Source organism: Lynx canadensis, chromosome A2, assembly GCF_007474595.2.
Source record: "Lynx canadensis isolate LIC74 chromosome A2, mLynCan4.pri.v2, whole genome shotgun sequence".
Lineage (NCBI taxonomy): Eukaryota > Metazoa > Chordata > Mammalia > Carnivora > Felidae > Lynx > Lynx canadensis.
In genome coordinates this window covers 108,532,459-108,557,512 of record NC_044304.2, presented here as the reverse complement: position 1 = coordinate 108,557,512, position 25,054 = coordinate 108,532,459, and the positions used below count along the sequence as shown (strand labels likewise).

Genomic DNA, 25,054 nt, shown 5'->3' with positions numbered 1-25,054 from the left:
CCATTGGTTAGCAGTCAGGCTTTATCTCTTTAATTGCCAAGGCATGTCCCTGAGGTAGTATTTATTCCAATTTTATAGGTAAGGAATCCGAAATATATTTTCTTGACTCCCTGTTTGTTAGGAGAGCCATTGTTCTTCTAGTTACTTGAATGCCACCAAGAATCCTAATTATTCCTCCATGTTCTAGAGTCAGTAGCTAAGTGTTCTGAATTCTAGTTCTATATTTCTAGCATTTCCCACTTCCTTTTTTTATTCCTAATGTGACCACTATAATTTAGGTATTCATTGCCTCTTAGGAGTTGCTGGGATAGTTTCATAGGTGGTTCCTCCAGTAATGTCTTTTCTGAAAACTGTTCTACATCCCACAGCGAAAATAGCTGACTACATCTGTAGATTCCATTGTTCATACCATTGTTACTGTGTTGGGCTGCTATTAAGAGACAATGATGAGGGGCACCTGGGAGGCTCAGTCAGTTAAGCGTCCGACTTCGGCTCAGGTCATGATCTCACGGTCCGTGAGTTCAAGCCCCACGTCAGGCTCTGTGCTGACAGCTCAGAGCCTGGAGCCCATTTTAGATTCTGTGTCTCCCTCTCTCTCTGCCCCTCCCCTGTTCATGCTCTGTCTCTCTCTGTCTCAAAAATAAATAAACATTAAAAAAAATTAAAAAAAAAGAGACAATGATGATAGGTACATTAGTGCTTTGCACATGACTAAGGAAACCATAGTTTTTCAGTCATTCCTCTGTCAGAGAGAAATAGACTTTACGTAAATATGACTTCAACCAGAATTAAATGTTCATCATTCAAGGATTTCTTTTGGAGGTAAGTTGCACATCCAGTGACCTTATTTGTACTTTTCTCTTCAGTTAGGAACTTGCTTCTGTGAACACTTAACATCCTACTTAACCCCTAGCTTAAATGGATTTTATGCATGTTCATAGCTTTCTGTGCTACACTTTTCTGGGACTTGTGTTTTTATTGACTTGTGTCTCAGAATTGTTGCATAAGTCTTTAATTCTCTGGATGTCTTTGATAAAATCTTTCCTGAATAATGGAAAGTTTTACCCTCTAAATACCCTGAAGCATGCATTTCAAATCACTTTGACCTTCAAGTACTTTACTCCCAGAGAAGATTACATATGGGTGAGTTTTTTTGTTTGTGTTTTCATTTCTACGATGGAAATGCAATCATGGTTCTGATGGTCCTGGTGTGGAGTTTGTAAACTGCTTGACATAGATGGCACATGCTGTTCTCAGTGCTTTGTATTTAGTAATTCAGCCAATTAGAACATAAAGAATATCTGATATTCTTCCCAACTTAATTTTTTAACCATGAGGTTCAAGTAGAGTATAAAAATGCCAAGCCTACCTGATGACAAATACTTACTATAGTTTTTCTTGGTCTATTTCAAGCAATTGTTACTCATTTTTAAATCATCTTGGTGGAACCTTACGACAATTCTTGTCTGAGGAGGAAGAAACTAAGTTATAGGTGAACTAGGGTTGAGATTGATTACTCTTTGCTCTGGTGATTTTATAATGCATTAATGTGCTAAAATCGAAAAGTACTTAAAACCTCATTAGAATTTAACACAGGACAGGGTTTTGAATTATGCATTATTCTCAAGAGATTTATTACAGACCTATACTTATAATGTAGGTGGTACATTTTGAGTAGGTTAGGAAGATAGCCAAAGAAATTTAAAATATAGTGTATGAATATAAACGTGGAAAACTCTTATCACAGAGTACTTTCCTTAAGATATGGGGACTATTTTCGAACAATTGTTTTTCCATGCCTACCTCAAAATCAATAGTTTTATTATAATTTATATTTAAATTACCAGTATATCAATGAATAAAGTCTTTTTTGTACTATATAATTTCTTTAATGCAATATAGAACTTTATTCTTGAAATTAGAAACCTTTTCATAATAAGCATGGTCCTGTATTTAAATTGAGTATGTGCATATTTTGTACTCAGCAGAAGATCCAGGCTTGTCTAAAATTATGCATACAAATGCTTTGGGGTTTTTGTCATCAAGGAATTTGAAATGTAGTTAAATAAATAATCTTTCTAGCACTCTGATAATTACTAGCCTGGGAAAGATAAGAATTATAGTGAATGGTTGAATATATGATGCCTTTTTGCTATGCCCTTTAAAATGAAATATTTTAATATTCATATTTACATAGCTCACTTAAATCTCTTATGTTTAATATTTTAGATTTGTTAGTCTTTGTAAGAAAATAAATCAAAATTTCTGTACAGCTTTTTGCTCATTTAGGGTCCATTTTTTTTTTTACTCATTTACATAAATTAGAGAAGAAAAATATATAAAAGCTGGTTCTTGGTGTTTTGAATAAATTCCAAGTGTTGAGTATTGGTTAAATATTTAAGAAATTGTATAATTAAAGCCTTGGTGTCAAAATATTTTATTTTATAAATTGTTATACAATATTTTTCTTAAAAAAGAAAAAAGAAGATATGGGGGTTTGTGGATGCTCATCTCCACCATTCTAACAAAAGTAGCCATGGATAAACTGTAAATGAATGATTGGCCATGTACCAGTGACACATAGTAAAGACCAAAGGAACCTTGATTTGTTGTGAGGGCCATAGTTTTCTGACCCCTAACATGGAAGGAGGAAAGTGAAGCAAAGTGTTTGTTTGTTTGTTTTAAGTTTATTTATTTTAAGGGAGGGAAAGGGGCAGAGAGCAAGAGAGAGAGGGAGAGAGAATCCTAAGCAGGCTCTGTGCTGTCAATGCAGAACCCTAGGTGGGTCTCAAACTTACTGATCATTAGATCATGACCTGAGCCTAAGTCTGGTGCTTAACTGACTGAGCCACCCAGGCACACCAACCAAGAGAAGGTTCTTAATATTTGGTCCATTGATCACTTTTAGGCATTAGCATGCAGAATGTTGTGCACTGGTTTCTTTTTCTTGTGAAATGTTTCATGCCTGTCTTCACTGCCTGAGTGATTATGCCCCCCAAATATTAAAAAGCATTCTATTTATTAAAAATGGCAAAAGTTTATAAATAAGTGTGTCCTGGATTATTCAAACAGATCTCTAGGAGATGCTGAGAAATAGTTAAACCTCATCAAAGTTGCCCATCAATTAGAAAGCCAGTTCCTACAAGATTGACTAAAAAGGATTGTAAAAGGCGATGGTTTTGAAACTATGCTCTACAGAAAAATCCAACAGATTGCTCACGGGCTTCTGTGGGTGATGAGGGAGTCAGAAAGGAAAGTGTCACTGCTGCTCCTGATTCTTCAATGGAGGCAATTCACCTTTGTATTTTAGTTCTTTAAGTCTCTGCATATTAATTAATATAAATATAAGAAATGAGATCATACTTCTTGAAAACTAGTTGTGTAATAGTAAGTTAATGAACAATTTACTGTTGTTGTTTTTTCCCTAGCTTGTACAGTATTTCTTTGGATATACTTTATCATGGGCAATAGTTCTGCTTGACACTTTTTTTTTTTAACAGAGAATTTAATAATGGCAAAGTAATATCAGTCTTAAATTTAGTCATGTCTGTGGGAAATATGGCTGACCAGACTATGAGTCTGTTAGCCATAATGGTACTTCTTTGTATTTTGTAGCAGGTTTTCTTTCCCTGGAAAAACATTGCACCTATTGAAGGTTAGAATTGTAATTCCAATGTAGAAAATTCTGCCAAGTGTCTACTTTGGGAATATTTAAGTAATATTATTAATTCTTAAGCTGTATAGCAGATTTTAGTCTAGGTAACACAAGAGATGCATTTGTACATTCCTTCATTTATTGATTAATTTTTTTAAGTGACTACTATATCCTAAGCACCTGGGGTCTGTAGTAAATATAGTCTAGTTGCAAGAGAAAGAAAAAAAGCATTTGATTTTGGTATCACATTTCTCTTTTGAATTAGTATTAATACTATTTACTTGGGGGAAAAGCTCATGATAAATAAAGCAATTTAATTTCTTAAAATGTTATATTTGATGAGGACATTTTTGGATCTGCCATTTAAACCTTAGAAAATTTCTGGTGTGGATAGGGTGGGTTCAGGGGTGGACACATCAGGTTTTGTTGTCTCTGTTTTGGTGATGTAAAAGAAAATGAGAATGAAGAAGCTTAATGATACCCAAGGGCACTGTTCTTACATCAGAGATCTGTTAGACTGCCTGTTTCCTCCTCTCTCTCTTCTTTACCATGCTGCACTCTGCCTCTTCCTCACTACCCCTTAGGGCTTTCTCATGTAAAGTGAGCTACTCACACAGAGAATAAATAGGTCCTTTAAAATGTTTAGTTAATATTTTAACTCATGATTCTTACCGTCTACCATTCACCAAAGTACAGCATAATTTTAAAAAAGAAAATAGATTTTTAAATATTTTCATAATATGTAGACAATTTTATGGAACTAAAAAGTATATTAGGGTCATCAAGTTCCTTTTTTTTCCTTGTGCTTATGTTTTGGTGCTCAAGTTATAATTAGCTCATACCCCTCATTGCTAAAGCATGAAACACAGGTTAATACCAGTAAATACACACTGAAGGCATAATTTGGATACCCTCTGATCTCTTAAAAGCTCTTGAATGATTCTAAAATATTCTTGGTTAATTGTTTTTGCCAGTACTTCAAATTTAGTTTTTGTATTTCTCAGGGTATACTCAAGAATGGCTTAACTTTTTCCTTTCACCCCAAGATACCATACCATTGCCAATTGTACCCTTGCATAGCCAAATCCTTTTCCTGAGAAATTAGAGATATTTAAGCCAACAGTGATTTGTTCTATTTGGAAAATTATTGTAGGTGGTAAGTAAGCAGCAGACGTCTAGAAATGATGATCTTGTTTTCACATAAATATCTTCAGCTGTAAAGAGTTCAGTTAGAGAAATATATCAGATATATATGTGAATAGTTGACATAGTTTATGTTCTGTTAACCTTGTTTATTTTTACAGCATGTTGGTTTTATTGTTGTCTTAATATTTACGTTCTATCTATTTTTGGTCACTTCAAAAATGAATAAAGCTTATGTTGTAAAATATTTTTCCTACATGGTATTTTCCTGAAGTTTTAATAAAGCATCACTAGTTTAATCAGCACTCAGTGCTCATATTTTGTGCAAGATTATAATTGCAAGCATAAATCTTTGATTCTTCATGGTTGTTTGTATATATCATATCATACAGTATGATAATGAGAAAGCAAAATTCATAACTATCTGTACATCTGGCTCAGAATTTTCATTATTAGGTTTATTCTTATTATTTTTGTGTACAAAATGCTTATAGAAAAAAAAAAAAAAGAACCACTACAGCAGTGGATATTCTAATGAAAAACTGAAGAATAGTGTCAGTGGAAGTTGAAGGAAAAAATGAACCTCTTTTTTGAAATAAGATGATTAAAAATTAAATTTTATGTAGTGTTCTTTTTTTGTTTTTTTTTTTTTCCATATCAGACAGGTTAAGTGCCAAGGTCATAATAAGGTTTGAGGGAGGCACATATCACACAAAGGTGTGAACACGCAGTCATGCTTAGGACTACAAAAGGATCTAATATTCGTAATCATATGCTAATAAAAGGAGATTTTCTGTAGCTATCTGTAAACCTCAGTCATCCTTTGAATATTTAATTTTGAATACCATGTGTCTTCAGTATTGTTACCATTAAAAAGTATAAAGTTAATACCCATACTTTTTATAAAATAATTCTTAAAGTATAAAAGTATAATTAAGAGCAAAAGTCTTTTCCTCTACCTATTCCCCTCCCCTCCCATACTTAATCACATCAAAAAGGTTAAAGTATAGATCATTAGAGTTGAGTACTTCAGTTTTCCTTTCTGAAGTAGTATCTCAATCTTGTTTTCTATAATACAGTGCTTCAAGAAATTATCTTAAAGAATTCAAATGGTGCAAATTAGCAATCTCAGAGCTCTCAGATGTAGGGAATACTTTTAGAGAGATTAATCTAGACAGAAGTCTTAAGATGTATACATACATACATTAATATATAGGTGGGGCACCTGGGTAGCTCACTTGGTTAAGCAACCAACTCTTAATTTTGGCTCAGGTCATGATGTCACAGAAGGGAGATTGAGCCCACTGTCAGGCTCATGCTGAGTGTGGAGCCTGTTTGAGATTCTCTCTCTCCCTCTTTCTCTCTCACCCACTCTTGTGCATGCTTGCTCTCTCTCTTTCAAAAAGAAATAGATATAAGTAATGTGCAGATGCACACACACACACACACACACAAACACACACGTGTGTATATGTGTGTCAGAGATACATGGTACATCACTTCACAGAGTAATTTTATGGAAGAAAGTAGATATCCTTTGTTTATTGAGGTGGAATGAGAGGAGGGTAGTGGAAAGACATACCTGATATATATGTATTGGGTATTACATATATGTGTGTGTGTATGTATATGTGTGTATATGTGTATATAATATAAACATGTATAATTAATACTTTAATATGTTTTTGTCTATATACATTAATACAATCCTATAACTTTATATGATATACAGCATTAATAAAATGTATGTTTAATATCTTCCCATTACCCTCATTCTCATTCCATTACAGTAGACAATGGATACCTACTTTCTTGTATGAAATCTCTGTGAGGTGCTGATGTTTTATGCATTTGATGCAGTGAAGACACCCTGGAAATAAAATGTTAGTGTCCAATACTAAACTGTGAGTTCCTTAAGAATAAAGACCATGTTTTGGTTAGCAATTGTTAGCATTAATTTGTAACCCTGTTTCAGGTTTTATGTATTTGAAGTCAGTCTAGTTGGTAATTGGGTCCTTTTTGAACTTCAGAAAGGATGGAGCATACATAGAATCAAAGAAATAAAGTTATTTTGGAAATTCAGATGGAACTGGACTTAATACTCAGGACCCTCACTTATTTTCTGTCTAAACTTGGATGAGATACTTAATTTTTTTTAGATTAATTTTCCTCCTCTATAAAGATAAAAGAATATTCATATCATATGGTTATTCAGTGTATTAAATGAGTTTAAAACAGTTGGTAAAAGGCGTGTAAGATATTTTAGTTCAGATCTCTATAGTTAAATATCTTGAAATGATTCCTTTGCTTTTTAAATAAACTTTCCAATTTATAGTAAAATATTTAATACTTAAATTTTCTATGTACGTGGTCAAGGTAAATTATGAATTTTATTTGCCGTTTAATGTATTTTTCCATATTAATTGGCTTTAGGTATCACACGGTTGCATTTTTTTTTTTTATCTAAGAAAATAAAATTGAAAGGTTATTGAGAAGTAGGCCCAAAAATGTGTGAGTTTAGGACACACAAAAGGAGCCAATTGAAAAGAAAGCAGTGTGTTTCTCAGCTTTTGTTCCTGGAAGGAAGATAGGAATACTTCCATCTGCCAAGGACATGGCAGGGATAACGGTCCACAAATGCATTAAAAAGGGTACTGTAAGAGTTTTCATGCTTCAGAGATAAACATATAATTATTACCATATACAAGTTAAAAATAGTATGGAAATAGTTTTTCATGGAAGATTAACAACTGAAGCCAGAAATGTTTCTGGTTGCTCGTATGGAAATTGCTTTGTTAGATGATTGTACTCACTGGGTAAGAAGTAGTTAGTAATTTGTGTGACTTGTTACTGTCAAAATCCTGCATGGAGTGACTCTGATTTTAGATAAAGTTGTATATGCTGGTAGAATTATGATTTCGCTTTTGGCTTTTGAATCACAAGCAGATTTTTAGTAGCAAAGAAAAACCTTCCCTCTGGCCTTGTTTGTTGTCAGAGTGTAATGTTCATGCACGCTTGCATAAGTGTTCATAACAAGCTTGTAGATCCCAAAAGGAGCTGAAGAATAATTTCTGGTGGTCTTTGTGTAATTGCTGCCAGCTGAGGAAGCAAAATTCCAAATCAGTTTAAGTAACTTTCACAAATAACACTTACCATAATTATAAGGTAAAGCTCAATATATAGTTTATATAATAGAGTCTTACCTCACCACAAAGTAGTCAAAGAACAGTCAAGCAGAGGTCTTCACAGAGGTATATTTTAACCTTTTGCTTGACACTCTACTTCTTTAGGTTTATTAAAACCTTCTGGCTGTGCATTTGAAATTGTGCCTGTTTAAAACATCCTTGTATGAATTTTTTGTTTTGCTGTGAGCATTTCCAAGAGCACCTCACAATAACGCTAAGAAGGTGATCCTCAAAAGGCAGAAAATGCTACATCTTTGCTTAGGTATATTGGAATAAAGTGGTTTTGAGATCTTGGCCAATGACAGTTAGTGTTATTTATTTACTTTTCAAATAGTGTGTTCAACTTTGGGGGAAATAAAACTTAAAAACCAGACCCTAAGATGGGATATTAGTAAGTAATGGTGCTATAAAATTGTTAATTTTCAGAAAAGTGTAGCATAGTATTCACTTAAATATGGAACTTCTCATGATACCTTTGCCTTATGGTTAGATTTAATGTGGGGCAGCTTCTTTTTAACTTTTATTTTTTTCAACATTTATTTATTTTTGAGACAAAGAGAAGAAGTGGGAGAGGGGCCGAGAGAGAGGGAGACACAGAATCCAAAGCAGGCTCCAGGCTCTGAGCTGTCAGCACAGATCCCGACACGGGGTTCAAACTCACAAAATGTGAGCTCATGACCTGAGCCAAAGTCAGACACTTAACCAACGAGCCACCCAGGCACCCCAATTTTGTGCAACTTCTTAGAAACATTTCTAGTATTTTGCAAAGGGTAAATTTGTATGTTTGTGGCTAAAATTCAATCATAATTTTTAAAAGCAAGTTGAGAAATGTCAGTATTATGCATATCCTGCCATATACATTTCTGTATCATTTAATCCTATGCTCATTTTTACTTATCTGTTAAAATTATAGAAAGTGTTCTTTAAGATGTTATGCTGTACAGACAGGTTTCATATATAAGAAATTATTTAACTTGATATCCCTATTTCCACACCTTCCTTTCCCTCATTAAAACATGCTTTCTTCTCTACTTTCCCTTTTTTGAGTGCTACTTTCCCATTACAATGTCTAGAAACTTAGGGGCTCCTGGGTGACTCAGTTAGTTAAGCAACCCACTTTGACTCAGGTCATGATCTCATGGTTTGTGAGTGCTAGCTCTGCGTTGGGTCTTTGCTGACAGCTCAGAAACTGGAGCCTGCTTCAGATTCTGTGTCTGCCTCTCTATTTGCCCCTCCCCACTCACACTGTCTGTCTCTCTCTCTCAGAAATAAACATTAAAAAAATTTTTTTAAGAAGTCTACAAAGTTGAATCATTGAGGGAATTCTGAATATACTTTCATACTATATATATATAGTATATATAGTATATAGTATATAGTATATAGTATATAGTATATAGTATATAGTATATATATATATATATATACTTTCATACTATGTATGTAAGACCTGTATAGGTCATGTGCTCATCCTTGTAATCAAGGTCTCCCTTCATATCTAAAAATAATTACTTTCCTTACCTTTCATCCTGTGGCACATTAGCAATAATATCTGGAGACATTTTGAGTTGTCATAACCGAGGGTGTGGTGCTATGGGCGGATAATGAGCCGAGGTTGTGGATGATGATAAACATCATACAAAGCACAGGACAGCCTCCAATGATCATTACTCAAGCCTAGAGTGACCATCACGTTCAGGTTGAAAACCCCTGCTCTAATTTCTGTTTGATCATTTGTTCTCCAGATGATTCTTTTTAAAATACTACTTATGCTATGTAAATCACCTGATGAAGCATCTTCAAGGGTGTTGTTATGAGTACATGATCTAAGTTCTGTACCCTGGTTTCAAACTTAATTAATACATCCCATCCCTGCTGCTGTGAGGTCTTCTGTTGCCTTTGTTAGTTAGGGAGTTGACTTAACAGTCCTACTCTAGCATGTATTTGGGCCCCATATTTTCACAGCAGCCACCTACCCTTACCCTGGTGGTGCTGGGGAATTCTCTACCTGTACTTCTGAACTAGCTCAAGTCCTGGAAGACATAATTAACCATTGTACAAAATCATTTCAGTGAGTTTATGTCATTATCTGTATACTACTTATTCACTATTTATTTTCTCATTTCTCTGATTATCTTCAGTTTAAAACATTCTTTCTATCAATGAAATCCATTGTGCAAAAATAAATGGAGCTGGGAATGCAAGCTGGTGCAGCCACTGGAAACCAGTATGGAGGTTCCTCAAAAAACTAAAAATAGAACTACTCTACGACCCAGTAATTGCACAACTAGGTATTTATCCAAGGGATACAGGTGTGCTGTTTCAAAGGGACACATGCACCCAAATGTTTATAGTAGCATTTTCAACAATAGCCAGAGTATGGAAAGAGCCCAAATGTCCATTGAGGAATGAATGGATAAAGAAGATGTGGTATACATATACAATGGAGTATTACTCGGTAATCAAAAAGAATGAAATCTTGCCATTTGCAACTATGTGGATAGAACTGGAGGGTATTATCCTAAGTGAAATTATTCAGAGAAAGACAAATATCATATGACTTCACTCACATGAGGACTTTAAGAGACAAAACATATGAACATAAGGGAAGGGAAACAAAAATAATATAAAAACAGGGAGGGGGACAAAACAGAAGAGACTCATAAATATGGAGAACAAACAGGATTACTGGAGGGGTTGTGGGAGGGGGGATGGGCTAAATGGGTAAGGGGCATTAAGGAATCTACTCCTGAAATCATTGTTGTACTTAATGCAAACTTATTTGGATGTAAATTTAAGAAAATAATAATATGGAGCATATTCCCTTTGGAAACCAGAAATCTTATCTATTTGAGGAGCAGAATGAGAAGTTTCAGTCTCCTTGATTTCTTGTTAGATTCTTAAGCAGCCTTTGAGGCATTATCAGATAATATTAAGATACAAACCCTTGTATTACTCTTTAACTTTTTGGTATATGTTTCACTATAAAATTCCTTATAGATTATAAATCTTTTTATGACAGAACCTACCTGATAACACATTGCTATGTAACTCACACTTGGATATATAGCACTATGTATATACATAATAGATCGTTATTAACTGTGTGAACAGAGTAACATGGCCAAGTCATCAAAAGTCATACTGGAAACAAAGTAAACAGAAAGCAGAATCTAAGCCTGGGCAGATTTATAGATTATAAGGACTAAATAGATACATTCATCTTTTTTGCTGAAATTTTCCTAAAAATGAACTAAAACAACAAAAAACAGGACATATATTCCATTCTGAAAATAGGGAACGTCCTCATCCTTAAATCCTAAACTTCTAGGAATATCTTCCAGATGTTATTGAATTTGGACCTAATTTTTAAAACAGGATACAGAGATTCATTACTTATGTCCCATAAATAAAAGTGTTCCTTGGCAGTATACAAAGGAAGAAACTTAGTTCAAGGGAGTTTCCCAATTAATGCAATTTGGCAGAATGAGGCTGGGTCAGTGTTAGGGAGTTGATATCTGCTCTTTGCAAATCCATTTTCCAATTTAGGAATGGGCAGTAAGGATAGAAGGACTTGCAGTCATGGTGTTTTTTGTTTTGTTTTTGTTTTTAATTTGTTTATTTAATTCTGTTTTAAGGATTAAATAAAACATGTAAGACAGATTCTGCTAGGTGCCCATCTTCTCACTTCAGAACTCAATTTTTGCTGACACAGCAGCATAATTTCTCAACCATGCAACTTCAGATGGTCTCTGACATAACCAACAATTTCCTAGAGTCTGTATTTAAAAAGACCCCTTTCTCTTTTGCTTCCTTCTATCTGGAAAATATCTAATATGCATCATTAAAGGAACATAAGTATTTCTTCTGATTTCAAAAAAAGAATATTCTTTCTTTCCAATAATCAAAATATTATAGCACATCTATTATTTTAACCTTCATTATTATAATTTTTTTATTGCACATAAGTCCTTTCAAGAGTTTTATCAGGGCAATTGATCTGGGGGGTATGATTGTCATGCGGTGGGTGCAGTCTCAGATGATCTTGGGTAGAATGTGGACCAGCTTTTTTTTTTTTTTTTTTTTAAGTTCAATAGTTACTTGTTTGATTACATTCCCATTCTTGTCTCAGGTCTTGTGTGAAAGTAGGGCCTCAATAGGGAAACAATGAGTCCTGTGAGTTGGAATGGCAATCTGTCAGAAATGGTGAAACACTGAAAGAGAAATATACTTTCTGGTCCCTGAGATTACATATCAAAGAGGAATGAGAGACACTGGGAGGGAGATGAAATGGACATGTAGAATAGGAAAGGAGACTAAGTTACATCTGGCTTGCAAAGATTTATCAACAAATAAAGCCAGAAACCTAAATTTCATTTCTTAGACATTTTTTTTTTCATTCAAAATATGTGCTTCCCTGTACAGATATGTATTAGCACTCACTCTGGTGTAGGCATCATAAGGAAACTGGGAGTGCAGTGCTGAGCCTGGACAGACAAGATTACATGTATCTGGTATCAGCCTAGAGCTTCAGGCCAGGAAAGAATCACATTAATAAATACAAAATTGGAACAGAGACAAGAGCTAAAAAGGAGAGGTCCCATGAGAGCCACGATGGATGGATTTGACCTAAGCAGGCATGTCCAGAAGGACTTTTTTGAGGAAGAGGAACAAAAATGAAAAGGAACTTTTTCACCCACTCTGAGATCTGAAGGAAAGTAATGATGGAAGAGAAAGAATTCTGAAGAAAGGATAAGAATGCCTTATGACCGAAGAGAACTTCAACTCAAAAGGCTTAAGAATAGGCTAATGAGGTTAGACTGGAGAGATAAAGGAGGAGCATAATTATAGAGGAGCACCATGTGTGATGTGGCGAGAGGGATCAAATCATTTTTTCCTAAAAAAAAAAATAATGGGTTTGATTGTACTGATTAAAATTGGATGTATTGCTCAAACTTTGAATCTTTTTCTTTTATGCTTCTATTCTCATGGTTAAGCTACAGTAATTAAAGCAATATATACCAATGTTTATTTATAACCATCCTGTAAGACTGAAAATAATTTGTATATTATGCATTTAGTCATGAAGTAAAACTAATTATTTTCGGATGTCTATGGATTGCTCATTACTATACTTTCTCTTTTTTTTTTTATTCATCTTATCCCTAGTCATAGTGACTTTATTTCTATGACTATCATAATGTTTTGTAAATATACCTGTGTGGCATATTCTTAGTTCTGTCCATTATGGGCTCCTACTAACATGGTGTGTTATTTGGGTCTAATTTGTCTTTCTGCCTTATGACTTTGAATTGGTGTGGATTCTTCTTGATCTTCACTGACTTTTTTTTTTTTTTTTAAATTTTCCATTCTATCATTAAGAATTTCCATGTCCTTGATCTTGTGTTCAGGGAATCGAGCCCCATGTTGGGCTCTGCATTGACAGCATGGAGCCTGCTGGGGTATCTCTCTCTCTCTCTTTCTCTCTCTCTCTTTCTCTCTTTCTTTCTCTCTCTCTCTCTCTCAAAATAAATAAATAAACTTAAAAAAGTATTTCCATGTCTTATGTTCTAGCCTAAATCTAGCTTTCTTACCAAGTTACTCTCTTGGCTTTGTTATTTGTCATCTGGTTTCTCTTCTTTATGTTGGAAACCCTTTCTCCCTGATTTATAACTCATGTGAAAAAGTCACAGATTAGCTCTAACCCAAATAAGGGGACTTCTCATTTAAACAATTTAATTTCCCCTAGCCATAGGTTTGCTTCCTTAAAGTTCTCTATATCACTTTGGGAAAAGAACAGAAAATGATTTTCCTGGTCACTGGTACTGTTTGGGGAGGTTGAGATGAATTTTAGCAAATTTATAAGAATATGTCTGTGTTCTTTTTCCACGTAACACCTGAAAGAAAAACTGATTTCCTTTGTAGCTATGGTTGGAAGAGTTAGGGCAGCCTCAAAAATTGCATAAATTATTTCTGTAACCTAAATCTTGACCAAAATTAACATGGTATTTATTGCTTATCAGTGTAAAAAATGCATCCATTTGCTATAAAATGGCGTAAGTAAAATTTAAATTAGTTTTTTTGTGATTTATTCTTTTTGAACATCCTACAAATGTAGACTCAAATTACTTGGTGTGAGTTGCAGTTACTAAAAGTTATTGTTGATAATTCTGTTTTAATTTAGAAATGTCGGTACTCCATCTGACACTTTTCAAGACTTAATTATGACCATTTTATGGGTTTTAATTTATTTTGCTTTGTTTTTGCCAATGTGATAATTATCTTTTTTATTACATTTCATAATTGGTTATTGCCAATGTTTTGAGAGCTACCAAGTTTTGTGGTTAGGGTCTTTGAAAGTATTAAATTATTTTAAAGTTTTTAAAGGTGGTTATTATTATTATTACTATTATTATTATTAATTTTGAGAGACAGAGGAATAGAGGATGTAAAGCTGGCTTTGTGCTGACAGCAGTGAGCCCGATGTGGGGCTTGAACTCACAAACTGAGATCATGACCTGAGCTGAAGTCGGTTGCTAACCCAAGTGAGCCACCTGGGCGCCCTTGAAAATATTACATTTTATAACTTTTTTTTTTTACTATTTTACAGGAAAGTGCATATTATTCTGTGGATTGTTCTTAAACCTAACCACTTACTGAACTCTGTTCACAGTTCTTTTATATTTTCAAATGATTACTTTTTTATGTTTAAAAGAAGATTGTATTTTACTTTCCAGTATTTAACCCTTATATTTCTTATTTTCCCTGTTACATTAGCTAAGAAATCCAGTGCAGTGAGGTATATTAGAAGTGATGTCACTTATCCTTGTGTCTCTTTTAAGGGAAATTCGTATGAAAGAGATTCTTCTCCCCACTTGACATCTTTTTGTTTTCTTTCTCAGGAATAGATGTTGAACAGTACAAATACTAAATGTAATTAAAAGTTCTTCCTGTGTTATTCCCTTCATTTTATAATGTGTTAAATAACAGATTTTTATATGTTGAAACCAAACTAGAAATCTTAGTGTAAACTCTTCTTTTTCACAGTGTATTGTGGTGAGAGAACATTGTATGCATATTATCACAACTTTTAGTTAACACAATAACATTATTATTACCGTATAAATGTCATTTACTTCTAATAGCTTGCTTCCCTTATAGAAGATTATTTTTCTTTCGAAATTCCCTGACAACTTAAGACATTGTCAGTTTTTTCCAGATTAAGTGCTCGGATGATCTGCTTTAGGCTGTGAGTAAACATCTGTATTGCCAATTCTTTAATGCAGGTAGGGAGTGATGGATCTGTCAGCCTAATGACTCCTTAGAATATAGTTAATGAATACTTACCTTTAAGATTGGGCCAGGATCTTTTTCTGCTCCGTGAATTTGCTCAATCCCAAATTGAACCAACACAGAATTGTCTTCTCTAGAGCTCTACCTTGGGTCTGTAGTTTTTGTTTCTGGCCTAGTCCTCTCTCTCTTTCTCAAGAGTTCTCCAAAATTTCTAGTCACATTATAGCATGACCTGTTATTTTCCAGTATTATCATGTGTGTATCTGTGTGTGCATGTATGAGGATCCAAGTGCATTTAACCCCACCATAACCACCAGTACACATTTGCAGGGATTTAAAATGAGGAAGACATGTGCCCTTAGGCTACCACCTTGATCAAGCTTCTCAATGATTTATTAAAAAGGAACCTTTCAAAAATTAGAGTTTTGTTCTTCTGATACATTATTAAGTTATCCATTAGGCAATCTACTTCATAAAATTAAAAAGTAATTGAATTCTTCTTGAAAGGTACACTTAGAATTTATAACACTTTCTTTGAGGAGGGGGGTCCCCAAAGAGGTCCACCATTATAATTCTTACTGCTTATAACGAGTAAGCGTAATTACAAGTAATTACTTATAATGAATAATAAGTAACTCTCATTACTTATAATCCCCTCATTGAAAGGTCATCCTGTCTTGGCTGTTATCTTTCTCATATTATCTTCAAATTTGTGGTGATTACTCTCTAGTTGATTCATTGAATTTATTCTTAATGAACGTAAAAATGATTCTATGGGGCTGCATAAGAGAAAGGAGCTATTTTTAAATGAATTGTATGTTATAGAAATGGCCCAGAGTAAGTGGAAGATAGTCTTGTCTGTTTTGTAACTGGAAGCAAGAAACTGAATAATTACTATGTAACAAAACTGTTTTATGTAACAAAACTGTTTTATGTTTATTCACAGTTTTAAAAGATCAAGTTTTAGTTATAGTTTGGAAGAAAGAAACCACTCTTTTGTGGCTTCCTTCCCTTCCCTTTAGTGAAATAAATCGTATTTTTCATGTCACGTGATACATTCAATGTTTCAATGGCTCTTGAAAAGAGGTGATTAGCAATTTAATATCATGATAACTGTTAAGTCAAATTAAATTTACAATTTTTATTTTGTTTGTATTAATTAAAATACTTTGTTAATTTTTGGGTGCTGAAGAAAACCTTTACATATTTGTCCTTCATTTACCAGCTATTTTTTTTTTAAGTTTGTTTATTTAAGTGAGAGAGAGAACATGAAGAGGGAAGGGGCAGAGACAGAAAGGGAGGGAGAGAATCCCAAGCAGGTTCTGCTCTGTAGGGACTGATGCCAGGCTTGATCCCATGAAGCGTGAGATCATGACCTGCGCTGAAGTCAAGTGTTGGACCCTAAACTGACTGAGACACCCAGGTGCCCCTCAAGCTATTTTTATAAAATATAGAGAGTTGTAAGTAAAGCAGTTAAAAACCCCACAAATTTAGTATCCCTTTTAAATCCCTGACCCATGGATTTCTGTAGTTTAGTGTGGTATGGTGACTACTTCTTGTCATGCCTCTTAAGCACCATACAGTTTGGCATCCAGTGCGCATTTTAGAGTTCATTATCACCATCACATGACATTTATTGGGTGGCCCTGTAAGTTGGATGAGCTTCTGCTATGCGCGTTAAAACAGTTATTTTTTAAAAATATCTTCGGCTCCTAGTGATTGATATGCAGGTGGATGTTGCTGGACAGAGCTCTGAGTTACTAGGGCTTTTGAATCTTGTTTCCTGACAAACAAGATAGATCTGCATGAATCTAACAGAGTTTGCCTTTGGACTTCCCTAAAATTTGACTCCCTTGTGGCTTATCTATAGTCACTATTCCTCTTCTGTAACTTAACTTGTTGTTTTGTTGCTTTATACACCCTAGCAATAAGCTATACATCAGGCTGTAGGAAATGGCAACTGATTCTTTTCTTTTGAAGGGAAGAAGAATAAGTACTTAGAATCTTAGGATGTTTAAATCTCAAGCATATTAAAATATAGCACTTATTGGGGCACTTGCGTGGCTAAACTTGTTAAGTGTACGACTTTGGCACAGGTCATGATCTCACTGTATATGAGGTTGAACCCCATGTTGGGCTTTTCTGCACTGACAGCTCAGAGCCTGGAGCCTGCTTCTGATTCTGTGTCTCCCTCTCTCTGCTCCTCCCCTGCTCATACTCTGTCTCTCAAAAAAAAAAATTTAATAATATCTAGCATTTATCAATTATATTTGTATTCTTCTTATAACTTCTTGTTTTGGATTCATAAGCCTACTGTAAATAAACAAACTAATGTTATAAGATACTAAAGACTCTTTGCACTCTGTTGTATTCCATTAAATTCTTATGTGTAAAATGTTCCTGGTTGAAAACAAGGAATGTTTTACTGTTCAATTTAATCTATCTTGTTTCCCTCTTAAAACATTCACTTTATTCCTTCTATTCAGCATATATAATTAGTTTGAAGGCAGAAAGTTAACATGCTATAAAGGGATGTACAAGAAATGGTTACCTCAGACTGAAAATGATTGTTATAAATCAGGCTGTTACTCTAGCATTTATTATTGAGAATATAAAGAACAATGCCAAAGGCATCTCCAATAATAATGAGACCAACTTCCCCTACCCTTCTTTTCCTAAACTTCACAATACTTATTATTTAAAAAAATCAGTCATATAATATATGGAAGAATGCCATTGTAAGCTACAGTTTTCATAGGGGAGCTGTGCGAGTGTGTGTTTTTGTTTTTGTTCCGCAATGCTGAGAGCTTATTTCCAAGTAAATAAAGTGCTCAGATCTAAAACAAAACAAATCTAAGCAGGCTAGAAATCCTCATGCGAGCTTTTGTTTCATTTTTTAAGTCAGGAGATATTTCATTCTGTGAGAGGATTATATTTTTATAACAATGTATATAATAAGAACTTCCTATCATTGAACTTGACACTTACTTTTTAAATGCCTTTTAATATATCCCTATAAAGATTATCAATCATTTTTGCTTTCATGATTTAGTGCTCACTGTTCAGTAGTGTCTCTCACTCCTTTAGTCGACGTGTGTGTAATCCAGACAGACGTTTTCTTTCTTGTAATTATTACTCCTCTTTACTGGTATTTTAATTATTTATAGCCGCAAGCATTTATTTGTCTTTTAAAGGCCTTCCAATCCCAATCAGAATGAATAAACAATTAAAAGGAAGAAAGGTTTTGTAGCTTTTCTTTTCCTTTTGATTGTGTGTGTTCTATATAACACTTAAATTATTCTTTATGAAATTAGTATATCCAGGAAACTGGAGAATTAGGCTTTAGGCTGAGGGAATGGAAAACATGTTAGCATTTCCTTTGTAAGGTTTCCAGGGCGTCACAGGAGATTTCTAATGTGCTGCTTGTTTCTGCTGTCCCCAGATCTTTTTCAGTTTATTAAAATACTGGAGCAGTAATTAAAATGTTGCTTAGCCTTTCCTATGCTCTACACCTCACTGAAAACATGTCGGCAGAGACAGCAAATGTTCATTTCTCTACACAAAACAGATCCCGCCAGGGATCATGCCAAACCCAACCAACCATGACAGTCAAATCAATGTATGTTTTGTTTTAGATTTTTATTTTTGCCTTTGCTTTAGCAACTTGACTCTGTTATTTGTTGTTCCCATTGGCTTATCATTTTATGGCATGACAGGTCCTGAAATTGACAAGGCTTCCTGCGTATCTTTCCAATGTGTATGTGTGACACTATAAACTATAAGAGAAAATGGCATTTTGACTCAGTAAATATTTGCTTTATGTCCCCTACATCTGTTTTACAGAAGTTTTTTTTTTTTTTTTTTTTATTCCTCCATCAATATTCTTTGAAAAGTACTTGGTTCTACCTTTTGTCTGGATGTTAAAAATTCTGGAATCAGTGTCCCAATTTTCAAGTTAGAGTATTTATTATTATTAACCAAAGAGATGTAATTCTCTCATCAGTTTGTATTCATGACATAAAACATGAATTACCCTGGTGATTTTTTTGCAGTGGTGAAACCAGGATATGCATCCCATGGGGGTGTGAATATGTGTTGGACCACACAGCAAACTTATTGCTGCTGAGTCATTTAAAAATCTCAAGAGGGATTGTATTTTTTAATTTGGTATTAAATTAGGCCATCTAAAAATAATGGATCTGAACTTGTAATAGTCATTTAGGAGCAAGTTGTCTTGGATAATAATGTCCCTAAGGTTAAATGCTTTGGACTCTATAGATTCTGATTCTGGTTTCAAATGTGGGTTTTTCAGTTATTATCTTTGTGACTCTAGACATGTTATTCAACCTTTGTTGTTATGTTTTCTAAATAATGGAATTTGCTTCATGAGGTTTCTTCCATTTTCTTTAATTTTGTCTCTAGTGATTCTGTAAGATATCTGGGTTCATACTACGTTTTGAGTTTTATGTACATCAATGATGATTTAATATATATTGTCTTGACCTTGTGTAAAATGAGGAATTCAATGTAATTTTCAACCTTGTTAATCACCTTTTCACATTCCATTGTTTTATGATGCACTTTAACCTATTTTTTGAACATTATCTTTGCAGAATAATAATTATTATTAAAGCAGTGCTTTGATTCATAACCTATTAAAAACAATATCCTTATCCTTATCTCTGTATAACTGACTCTTTTTTTCCTGTAACAATCTGTAAATACAGATGGATAACTAGGTACCATTTTCTTCTTCATGGCTTTTTTTTTGTTTGTTTGTTTTTTTTAGTGTTTATTTTTGACAGAGAGAGAGAGAGAGAGAGAGTACAAATGGGGCATGGGGGTGCAGAGAGAGAGACACACACACAGAATCTGAAGCGGGCTCCAGGCTGAGCTGTCAGCACAGAGCCCGATGAGGGGCTTGAACTAATGAACCATGAGATCATGACCTCAGCTGAAGTTGGACTCAATCTACTGAGCCACGCAGGCACCCCATCTTTGTGGATTTTTTAATTTCAGGTTCTATAATCTTACACTCCTCTGATTTCTTTCTATAAAGTATTTCTCTCCTTCTCAGACCCCTTGCCATCCTCTTTGTTTTTGTTCTATCCCTAACTGATGGAGATTCTTAGGGCACTGTCTGGTGAGATTCTGAAGAATTCTCATTTACTCTGTGATGTTAAATACCCTTCTTGTGCAGGTGAGTCATTTCCAAGCTCCAGATTCACATGCACAACTGCATATTTGATGTTTTGTCTTGGATGTCTCCCTAGCATTTCATATTTTTCCAAAATGGACTTCATAACTCACAGTATGGAAAACCTGCCTCTGGTGAATTTAACATTTTGTAACTTTTGTAGTGACTCTCTATAATAATTGCTTTTTGTCTTATAGGCAGTGTTTGCTTGTTTGTGTTTGTTTTGTTTTTTGTTTTTTAGTGCATATACTGAACATAGTGAACAAAACTTCCCTTTGATTAGTGCCCATCTGGTAGACCTTTTTCAGTTACTTGCTTTTGAGCTCTTCATGTCCTTGTGTTTTAGGTATGACTGTATAGCTGTGCTTTGTTTGTAATTCAATCTGATAATCTGTGTTTCTATCTATGAGTTTCATCATTTACATTTGTTGAAATTAGAAAAATACGGGGAACAGTTTCTCCCACCTTATTTTTTGACTTCTGTCTCTTCTGCATTTCTTGTGTTTTTTTTTCTAACTCTCTAATTGAGATTTTTTTTTTGTTGCTTTTAATTTTTTCTATTCTTTTTAACTTTCATCCTGAATTAATTTCAGACTTAAATTTTTTTCAAATAGAGTACAAAGCATTCCTTATGCACCTTTGACCCCAATATCAACATTTTATATCACTGCATTTTCAAAATCAAGAAGTTAAAATTGATGTAACACTGTAATCTACAAATCTTACTAAAATTTGTTATTGTTGCCAAGGCTATCCTTTTTCTGGTCCAGCATCCAATTTTTATATATTGTTGTCACCTCTTACTGGTCTCATGTAATCTGAGATACATCATCAGTCGTTGTGTTTCATGACCTTGCCTTTCTGATAAATACTGGCCTGTTAATGTCCTACAGTGTCTCTCAGTAGAAGTTTGTCTATGGCCTTTCATGATCAAAGTCAGGCTGTGCATTTTTGGCAAGACTACCAAGAGAAGTAGTGTATTCTTTTCAGTACATCGTATCAGGGGTCACCTGACGTCTCAGAGTCTGTTAACTGTTGATGTTAATCGTGATCATTTGGTTCAGGGAGTGCCTGCTAGATCCACTGAAAATTATTTTCCTGTTTATAATTGGCAGGTATCTTGTGGAAAAATACCTTAAGACTTGGTAAATATCACAGTTTCTATGATAGCTGTGCAGACTTATTTTAGTATACATTCATGATTTTTTCTGGCAATAAATGATGGTGCTCATCAAATGGAGGTTTTCTATTTCTGTCGTTCTTTCCAAATTTATCAGTTTGTATTCTATCATAAAGAAGAGCTTTCTCTTGTAAACTATTCATCTATCTTTGCATCTGTCTATCTGTCTATCAGAACTCATGAATATTAGTTTTACATTATGGGTTCTATTTCATTATATTATTATTCTAGTAGTGCCAGATTTGGTTTTTAGAAACCTCTTCATGTTACCTTCTATTGTATTTCAAAATATCTTTTTCAGATTTTGAGCATCTTCTTACGCTTTTGCGCCAAGAGATGTTGTAGGCTTATCTTGTTCTTTTCCTCTTGCAGTTTTGGAATCAACAGTTTCTCCAAGTAATTCTTATTTCTTTTAGTAGGTGATGGTATTTAGAAACCAGGATCTGGGCACTAAGGGTGTTCATTGCTCCAGAGTGTCATTATTTGTATTCTCTTACAGTGGACTTTGCTAGGAAATATATATATTTTCATACACCTATTTCTATATCTATGTGTGTGTTTGTATATAATCTATAACCTATCTCAAATCAACTGAGTTCATACTGACATCTGTTTCCAGTCTAACATTAGAGGGTGTTTCTAACCTCTTCCTTTTTTCTTTAAGTTTTTTTTAGTGTTTATTCATTTTTGAGAGAGAGACAGAGAGAAAGAGACAGAGCGTGAGCAGGGGAGGGTCAGAGAGCGAGGAAGACACAGAATCCAAAGCAGGCTTCAGGCTCTGAGCTGTCAGAACAGAGCCCAACATGGGGCTCAAACCCATGAACCATGAGATCATGACCTGAGCCGAAGTCAGACGCTTAACAGACTGAGCCACCCAGGTGCCCATAGCCTCTCCCTTTTCTTATATGTAAATACTTTCTCCAACAGTGAGGAATCTTTCATTATCAGCAGTATGTTTACTTCTTTGTTGAATCCTGGAATACACCCTAGTATAATTTCAGAAATGCCACTCTGGGAAAATAAGTTTACTAATTAGGATATGATAGTCATATACAGTTCTTTATCTTAAAGTATAGAATCAAAATAATATTGTTCAAAATTACTGAGGTTAGTTCTTTTCCTAGCCATCCTTTTAATGCTCTTTATTTATTTATAATATGTTGGAGTTCATTTGATGTTGTTAATAATCCACTTTGGATAGCTCCCTGCTGACCTTGTTGATTCTAATTGGGTTTTTTTGTTTCTTGTTTTTTTTGAGTATGTGAAACATTAGTGTGATTCTTAGTTTCACAATTCTGAAAAAATTCTATTCTGTTTGGAGTGTTACTTTACTGTCTTCTGCTTAACTCTTTCTTCTTATGGAGGGTGGTTCATTAATTGAGGTGGTTAAATCTTTCTGTTGTGTAATAACTCTGTATGGCTGTATTAAGTTCTCTCCTGTGCATCTATTGGGGATTTGACTAGTTTACCTAGTACCTAATTCAGTGCCACCCTCTCTTGTCAATATAGCAAAATACAGTTTAGTTAATTTATCTCATTTAATGGTGGAAAGAGGAATTGTGTGTCCTTTAATTTTTTTTCTCTTTTGTATTTCAGGACCCTAAAATTTTTCCTTTTTGTTTCTTTTCCCCTTTACCACTCAGTTGACAAAGATCGCTTCTCTCTTCCTTTTGTGGTTTTCACCACCAGAATAAGGCTCCCACTTCAAATCCAGCATAATTTTAAGTCTTTTAAAAATGGTCATGCTGGTCACATGTACACTCTTTTTACTGTTTTATCAAACTTAAGGCAGGCTTACTCTTTGTGGTGATTATTTTAGATCAGCTTTTTACTCATCAGTAGGTCCCTTCTTCCTTCTTTCTAAGTTTTTCCCAGATTGCCTTTCATTGCTATAAGGCTTGTGTTAGGGCAGAAGAATATGAGAAAGTGCTTATTTAAATTTGGTGATTTTCTCTTTTTTTTCTTTTGACTTAAAGTTATTTTGGAAGTTCTCTCTCTTCAAATTATACTCAAGTTGTTGTTGTGTGTAAATTTTATTTGATCTTTTCATTGTTAAGTTTTGTTTATGTTTTTTGTTTTGTTTCTCCTTTTCTTTTTCTTGTTTTTCCTTTTTCTTGTTTTTTTTTTTCTTAAAATATTGTGAGAACCATCTTTGGTTTTAGGTGCCTGGAAGCCCCAATGGTTTTTCACTCTGTTTTCTCTTAACTAATAAATGGGTTTCACATTCTGTTTTGTTTTTTTTTAAGTTCATTTATTTATTTTGAGAGAGAGAGAGAGACAGAGACAGAGAGTGAGCAAGGGAGGGGCAGACAGAGAGAGGGAGAAAGAATCCAAAGCAGACTCCTACTGTTAGGGTGGAGCCCAATGCAGGGCTTGAACTCATCAACCATGAGCTTATGACCTGAGCCAAAATCAAGAGTCTGATGCTTAACTGACTGAGCCACCCAGGCACCCCCACATTCTATTATTAGACATTTAGGAGGCCTTCTGAAATTTACTTTGCATATTTATGTGAAAGTCTAGTTAGAATTTTAATCACTCTCCCTACAATTTCATTGATCTTAGAACATTTTGTTTGATTGCCCACCTTCTACTTTTTATGCTGCTGTTCTTAGCCAGTATTTTTTTGTTGTTGTTGTTCTTTTAAATACCGTCTGTATTTAAATGTTACTTTTTTGAAAAATGTTTATTTATTTTTGAGAGAGAGTATGAGTGGGGAGGTGCAGAAAGAAATGTGAACAGAGGATCCAAAGCAGGCTCTGCACTGACAGCAGCAATCCCATCGTGGGACTCAAACTCCTGAACTGTGACATCATGACCTGAGCTGAAGTCAGCTGCTCAACCACCAGAGCCACCCATGCACCCCTTAAATGCTATTTTTTAAATTAATTTTTAATGTTTTTGGGTTTTTTTTTTTTATTTTTGAGAGAGAGCTGGGAGGAGGGGCAGAGATAGAGGAGACAGAGGATCATATGCAGGTTCTGTGCTGAGAGCAGAGAGTCCCATGTGGGGCTTGAACTCATGAACCATGAGCTCATGATCTTAGCCAAAGTTGAACACTTACTCACCTGAGCCACCCAGGCACCCCTTAAACGTTATTTTCATTAATTTTCTGGAGACATTGCTTTCAGATTTACTTACTTATTTTATTGTTAATTTATTTATTTTTAAAAGTTTATTTATTTTGAGAGAGAGAGAGCATAAGTGAGGGAGAGGCAGAGAGGGAGAGCCTCCTTGGGATTCTCTCTCTCCCTCTCTGCCTCTCCCCCACTCATGTTCTCTCTCTCTCAAAATAAATAAGTAAACTTTTAAAAATAAATAAACAATAAAATAAGTAAATACATAAAATAAAGAAAAGAAAAGAAAGAGAAAAAAAATAAAATGAGTAAACTTAGGTTTTG

General features: G+C 34.4%; 1 protein-coding gene and 1 non-coding gene across 2 annotated transcripts in view; one reads left to right on the top strand and one right to left on the bottom strand.

Moving 5' to 3' along the window:
- Positions 1-25,054, top strand: part of CRPPA (CDP-L-ribitol pyrophosphorylase A) — a 322,296-nt gene that overhangs the window by 280,721 nt on the left and 16,521 nt on the right. The window lies entirely within an intron of this gene.
- LOC115509533 lies at positions 5,454-5,553 on the bottom strand. The gene has a single exon (XR_003967418.1). It is a non-coding gene; the product is annotated as a small nucleolar RNA U13 (small nucleolar RNA).